This window comes from Euprymna scolopes, chromosome 29 (genome assembly GCF_053919585.1).
Source record: "Euprymna scolopes isolate OS-2025 chromosome 29, ASM5391958v1, whole genome shotgun sequence".
Lineage (NCBI taxonomy): Eukaryota > Metazoa > Mollusca > Cephalopoda > Sepiida > Sepiolidae > Euprymna > Euprymna scolopes.
The window spans coordinates 36,489,530-36,496,045 of NC_136510.1; positions in this window are offsets into that span (position 1 = coordinate 36,489,530).

A 6,516-nucleotide genomic window follows, 5' to 3' on the forward strand; every position below is an offset into this window, starting at 1 on the left:
TGTTTCAACCTTATACATTACATGTTTTGCATAACATGTCAAAATAGTGGATACTTAGGTGAGAAAAAAATAAGTTTCACATTTAGGCTTTAAAAAAACACACCTTATTCTCAAATAGCCAATTCAGTCAAACAGAACATACATTAAATAACATCAAATATATGCGCTCTTTTAATATGTATAAATTTTTTTTTTACTGATAGATTTCGTTTCGAAATTAAAATTTTTTCGTAACATAATAAGATAGATGCCTGTTTCGTGATGCTAAGAAAACAAGGATTGGTCCTCTTAGCCTAACGTTTACAGGGAACATGAACTGGAATAGATATGTTGAGAGCATTGTCAAGGCTGCTGAGAAGAAGCTCGGCTGTCTCTACCGTGCTAGAAAAGTACTTACGCCTGAAAGTATCCTGTACCTCTATAAGGCCACCATTCGCCCATGTATGGAGTACTGTTGTCACATTTGGGCTGGTTCATCTGCTGCTTGTCTCTCACTTCTTGACAGGGTTCAAAAGAGAGTCGCCAACCTGACAGGTCCTGAACTGTCATCTAGGCTTCAGCCTCTGTCTTGTCGACGAAATGTTGCATCCCTCTGCCTCTTCTACAAGTACTTTAATGATGAATGCTCTGACGAACTACAAGCACTTGTACCCCCTCGACGTGAACACACCCGACAAACCCGACAAGTAGCTAAATCCCACCCTTTCACAGTAGAGATCCCTAGGTGTGAGAAAGGTTTCTACTCCAATAGTTTCTTCCCCAGAACTGCTAGACTTTGGAACTCTCTTCCGGGATTCTGCTTTCCCAACTATACTGACATACAGAAGTTCAAGTGTAATGTGAATAAACATCTTACTACTCATCTCTCTTGATAATACCCCTGCAACTTATGTCCCCGATAGTAGCCCTCTACTTCAAAGTGACACTGTGCCTTGTTTGGGGGGGGGGTAAATAATAATAAAAAATTCTTCATAGCTATTTCACGTTGACCGGTTGGTAGGTAAAGACGAAAGATAAACGCTATACGAAGTTGAAAATTTACAGTATTTTCGATGAAATTAAATAAACGATCACTGACAAACAAAAACCTTATAGCCCTACCCCCGGGAATTGACCACTATGCAGTACTGAAAATTCAGGATTCTACAGGCAATTAATACCCCTTCCATGAACACAAACAAAACAGGTCTTTAAACACAGAAGAACATTTTCTATTAACAAAATAGCCTAATAACGAAAACACGTTGCGAGCGTGTCTCTGCTCTGACGTTATTTTCATGGCAAGTGCTCGACTGAACTCTAATCTATGGTCTCTCCTTGCCAATCGTTCACAAAAAGAAAACACTCATCTAACCCAAAACACTTTCAATAATTTTCCCCGCTCTCTATCGGTTCCTAAACCTAAACGTGGATTCCATGAACAAAGCTTCTTTCCTAGGACTGCCAACCTGTGAAACTCTGTTTCGCTGGTCTGCTTTCCATCTAATACAATATTCTCGTCTTCAAGTCCAACGTACATAAGTTCTTGTTGAACCGTCTGCTTAAATAATCTAATTATATCAAATTTTCGCTACTAACGATTACTACGCTATTGTCCCAATGACTAACGTACACACATTAACCCTTATCCTTGAGTGGCCTCCGGACCTTGATAAGTAGTGTCCCATTTGTACAGAAAAAAAAGCATAATTCTTGAAAGAGGTCATGTTTCCCCGTTCTCGTATATAAGTCTAAAAGCATCACATCATATAAAAAATATAAAACTTATCCAACGACCCCTGGATCTGTCCAACTATAGCTCTCTTATTTTTTTTTTAATTAGAATCATTGAGACGAGTATTGTTTATTAATTTTATTTATTGCGGAGTATTATCCTCATCTTTTCTTAGTTGTTTCACAACGTTTCAGCAAACTATTCTTCTGGCCTTCGTCAGGTGGCGCAGTTGATAGAGATGTTGAATATCTACTGTTCCAGATGAGAATTGTCTGAAGATAGCGGTTTCAATCCTACCCAAAGCCGGCCAGAGGCTTACTTCGCCAAGACGTGGTGAGATGACAACAACTACAGAAGGCAGTAATTGCAGTGAGTGCAGTTAGGAGATTCAGAGTTCCTATCCGTCGCAGTTACCACCTAACGAAGGCTAGACGAATAGTTGGCCGAAACGTCGTGAAACAACTAATAAAATATGAGGATAATTGTCTGCAATAAATAAAATTAATAAAGCTCTCTTGTTATCAATTAATTCTAGTGTAGTTGATCTGTGACTCATTTGTTCTTGACGACCCAGTGAGTCACAGATACCTATAAAGCTACAAGTATTTGTTTCTTGATTAAAATCATAATCTAGTCGCATCGTCTCGTTCTTATAATTTCTCTATTTGTTATTAAATATAAACAGAAATGGTTTGGACGAAGATTCATTGCCAAATATTCATAGTTCATGACGTCATTTTATTGTATAATTAAGTTCCATATTGTTTTACTTATATAATCCAGCTTTTCTTCAAGGATACCAATTACTATATTCTTTCTTTCTTTTCTTTTCTTCTTTTTTTTTTTTTTTTTTGCTTTCAACACACATTCCCTTTCCCTGTGTTCCATTAAATGCATTTCATCTTTGATATTCTCTCTGTACATGCTACTTAGCAAAATAATTTCGATCCAATATTAATATGTTGCAAGAAATTTTTAAGCTGAGGAGATATAGTGCCAAAATAATTTCCTTAATCCATGGATTGAGGAAATTATTTTAAACATTGAATTCTTTGCTTCAAACAATAAATTTTTTATTTGAAAAGTGATTCTTTTCAAATGAAATCTGAACATATAAACTCTAATTTTACTATATATATATATATATATATATATATATATATATATATATGTGTGTGTGTGTGTGTGTGTGTGTGTGTGTATGTGTGTGTATATATGTGTGTGTATATATATGTGTGTGCATATATATGTGTGTGTGTATATATATGTGTGTATATATATGCATGTATGTATATATGTATATATATGTGTGTGTATATATGTGTATATATATGCGTATATGTATATGCTTATTCGTATATACTAGCATTTCAGCCCGGCGTTGCCCGGGTGTTTGGAGGTGTATTTTGAGCAAAAAAAAAAAAAAGCGGTCAATTTTGACCCCTATTATGATCCCTTGACATTGATTGTTTTGAGCTCAAATCAAGTTACACATTCACTTTTATATATATATACTAGCATTTCAGCCCGGGTGTTTGCATGTATATGTTGTGCAAAAAAAAGTGATAATAGGAAGGCAAGCTCTAACCTGTGCCGCGAAGGAGGAAAAGAACGGGAAAAACCCTGACATCTTTGCTGTTACGACCACCACCAAACCGGAAGTGACGTAGGTTTAAATTAAGGCTAGACAATCGAAAGGAGAGGATGACTTTCAAAAATAACGGCGAAAAAAGCGACCCCCCCTGTTGAAAAGTGCCCAGTTGAAGGTGAAGATATTAATGTTTTTAGCCAATTTTTCGATATTCGTCGTCTGAAAGGTCGAACTTCAAAACGATGCTAAGCTTGGTAAAATTCGTCGCCTCTGTAGAAAGTTTTAGGCAGACATGCAAACATACATACATACATACATTTATATATTAGTAACTAAAAATTTTCGATCAAAAACCGATGAAAAAGCTTGCCCTATCTCTGAATACTCTTTATGTAAAATTTCAAATGTTTAGACCAGAAATTGTCTGAGTAATTTTGTAGAGACCGCAGAGGTATTTTTTTTTAAACTTTGACCCCTATTATGACCCCTTAACATTTATTGTTTTGGGCTCAAATAAAGTTATTAAGTTAGATCCATGTCCAAGGAACCTATATCTAAAATTTCAAATGTGTAGACCCCAAATTGTCGGAGGAGTTTGATAGAGTTCTCAAAAGGCAAATCGTTGAACTTTGACCTCTTAACAGCCAAATTTCTGGCCGAAAACCGATCACATCGATTTTCCCACATCTCAGTACCCGGATTATTAAATTTCGAGTCTGTAGAGTAAAAATTGACAATGTTATTGCGTAGGGAAATGTACACAGATACACAGACAGACAGACACACACACACACACGTTCACTGAACTGATACGATCGAATAGCATTACTTTCAACTGTAATATCAGGATTTTTTTTAACCATTATACCATATACAACAATATCTTACAATAAACACACACATACACACACGGATATATATATATATATATATATATATATATATATATATATATATATATATATATATATATATATATAAGCGATGTTCTTTGTGTAAACAAATTGAGCTTAGATACTTTGGACAATGTAAAACATTGTTAATTCACTGCCCACATAGCAACGGTTAGAAGCTTCGACTGTCGTTTGAACGATCGGGTTTCGTTCGATCATGGCTTGAGGTAGTTGCTTGTCTAGCCTCACTTATGAGTTGTGAAACAGCGACACAGTACTGTATGTGGATAACTATATATATATTTATATATATATATATATATATGTGTGTGTGTGTGTGTGTGTGTGTGTGTGTGTCCTTCGCATACAGTTTCGCTGTATCACAGCTCATCAGTGCGACTAGACAAACAACTACCTCAAGCCAGGATTGAAACTCGACCGCCCGGACGACAGTCGGAGCTTCTAATCGTTACGGACAGTGAATTAACAATGTTTCGACATTGTCCAAACGCCTAAGCTCAATTTGTTTACGCAAAGAGCATCGCTTAATACGCTAATGTCAGTTTGTTTATCACTTCCCAATATGCTCAACCCAAGATAGGGGGCATTATAGTCATCCACATGAAGTACTTTTTCGCTGTATCACAGCTCATCAGTGCGCCTAGAAAAATAACTTCCTCAAACTAGGATATATCTATATATATATATAAATGAAACGTCTGGTTTGTTCAACTTAACTAAACTAGAAAACTACAAGTTTGTTTTTCGTTATATTTTGCAAGAATGCTTGTATCTACTCCAAACTGTTTTTTTTAATATTAAAAAGTAAAAAAAATACCATATTAAAAAACCTTTTTCCGACATCGTTTATTTTCGGTTCCGATTCTAGTCGAGGCTATTTACCGGAAATACTTCCGGTTTATATTGAATCTGCTTTCAGTGACATTTCATATCGATAATTATAACATTAATCCTGTTTTGTTTTGTTTTGTTTTTTTTTCTATAAAAAATTGCATTAATTGGCATTTTCTACAAACATTTAATAACAAATACAAATGAACGGTAGGTTTTTTTGGGAGGGGGGTCTGTTGATGTTTTATTTCTACATTTAAAATTTTACTTTATAATTTCTTTAACATAGATTTGTTATTATTACATCGACAACGCTCGGCTTTATCCGGTTGTTGACGTCATGCACCGGTGAAAGCTGAACGCTGAGAAAATAATTACACAACACTTAAAATTTAATTCATTGTGGATTTATTCAAACATTCCTTTAGAAAATTAATATTTAAAATAAAGTGGGGCTTATGCACTTATGGTACCGTGCTATTTTTAAAAATAGTATTTTCGCGTTAAATTCAAGTTTTACCATCTCTTTTTATTTATTAAATTGTTAGGTGAAAGTACAGATAATCCGGTCGGTTTCTAATGTGTGGAAAATCTAGCTCCCGAAAAAAAAAGGGTACTCCGGATAGTAACAAAATAAAAATTGCTTCAGTCTCGAAAGATCTCTCCTCTACTAATCGACGAAAAAAAGGGTGAAGTGTAGTTCACCCTCTGTTTCTCTCCTTCTCTCTATCTTCCTCTCTTAATATCGCTCTCCATCCATCTCTCTCTTTCTCTCTATATCACCCTCTTCATCTCTCTTTGAGCCCCTTTCTCTCTCTAACTCTCTCGCTTTCCTCTTCTTTCCTTTCTTCTGTCCCGCTCCCTCTTTGTTTCTAACTCTTCCTTCTCTCTGCCTGTCGGTAAATCCCTCTATCTCTCTCTATCTCCTTCTCTGTCTCTATTTCCCTCTCACTTTCCCTTTTCTATCTATATATCTTCCTCTCAATCTGTCCATGTCTAAGCCCGCATCCTATTTTAGTCTACTAAATTAATTACCGTGAATAAGGCATTGTCAAAACATGGATAAATGCAAAGCCTTCGAGAGTTGACCTGCTAGAACTGCACACCACCAGCAACATACCGCAATCAACAGGTGAAGTGACCATTTCAGAAATTACCAAGTTTTGTACCGAGGTTTAAAAAAAAACAAAAAAAAAACACCAAATAGGTATGGATAAATATGAGTGTTTTATAGAAAGTAAATAAAAATTACACTTTTGAAGCCGGGGTCAAAGTCTTGGGTGCTGCTTAGGACCTTGCTGATTTGTTCTATCAACTGCTGGTTGGAATGCCCGACAGCAATGATGTGATCTAAATATGCACCAGAATTTTCCACGCCAGCGAGTATTGTATTCATGACCTGGTAGAAATATCACAAGGGCTGATTTTACTCCAAAAGTTAAGCGAGGAGAAGTTGATCCTGTCCG